We start from the raw sequence: 1,320 nt of genomic DNA, 5'->3' as shown, positions 1-1,320 counted from the left end.
TTACACAGATCTAATACGTTCTCGTTTACTTCTCAGAAAAAGTTTTTCCTTCTATCCAATGACCTTCTTTTTAATCATAGGGGCTACGTAGTCGATCCCAGTGTTATGATACGGCCGCGCCCCTGTTTACCCAGTCCGCCACTGGAAAGTTCTATGTTTAATTATAAGAATAAATTTTTCTCAAGTTGACAAGGGCTTTAATCTCTTCTAATTTCATAATGATGAAAAACAAGTTAAAATATAAAAAAGAGGGGGTCCCTGCATTTGGGGCGTCCTTTAAGGGGGGGAGGATGTTCTGGAAATCGGAAAAGCAGGGGGGGGGGGTCTAAAATTACGGACATTTTTCGAACGTTTTTAATGGACGGCCCCTAAATACTATTCTTATAATAAAGAAAACAATTTCATAAACAAAAAATTGATTCCACAACAAACTGATAGAAAACAGTATTTTTTGAATAACTTGTTCATAACCATTTCTGACGAAATTTTTATGTGTATAGGGACATGCATTTTAGAGGTCAGAAGATCTGAAAACTGTTATCCGCGAAATCAAATCAAATAAGCTTAAATTTTTGTTGCTGAGAACGGATCAATTTAATGCAATAAAATTAGTACGAATATAATGAAATGGAATGGAATTCAACGGAAGAGAATGGAATTCAATAGAATAAAATCGAATTTAATGGAATCGAATGAAATGAAATTAACTGGAATATAATAAAATTTAATGGCATTCAATAATATTAAATATTATTTAATGGAATCAAATGGAATCGAATGGAATAACATGAAATCCCAAATGAACTAAATTGAACGGTATAGATCGAAAATGTACAGAATTCGATGGAAGTCAAATGAAATCAATTGAATTCAATGAAAATGAATTGCATTAAATAATATCTAATGAAATTTAATGTCATCGAATATAATACAGTGGAATCGAATGAAACTTATTAGAATAGAATATAATTCAAAGAAATAGAATGATATTTAATGGAATCAAATGGCTTTCAATAGAGTAAAATGGTATTAAATAAATAATTAATTTTTAGCCAATAAAAAAGGCACTTTCAACAAAATAGTTAAATTTTCAACCCAAGTGATAAGCGAAAAGTGACATTTCCACCAAAACTCATCAAAATTTTCAATCGAAAACAGTTAAATTAAAGAAAAAAATACGAATTTTCGACAATTTATTTAAATTTTTAACCAAAAGAGACTAATGTACCAGGTGTATACATATGAAACCGGTATTTTTTCAAGAAAAAAACACATTTATTTCAAGAGAATGATAACAAATATTTTATTCAAAGTATGCGC

The sequence above is a fragment of the Belonocnema kinseyi genome, chromosome 1 (assembly GCF_010883055.1).
Source record: "Belonocnema kinseyi isolate 2016_QV_RU_SX_M_011 chromosome 1, B_treatae_v1, whole genome shotgun sequence".
In the NCBI taxonomy this organism is placed as follows: Eukaryota; Metazoa; Arthropoda; class Insecta; order Hymenoptera; family Cynipidae; genus Belonocnema; species Belonocnema kinseyi.
Note: the sequence above shows the minus strand (reverse complement) of the source record.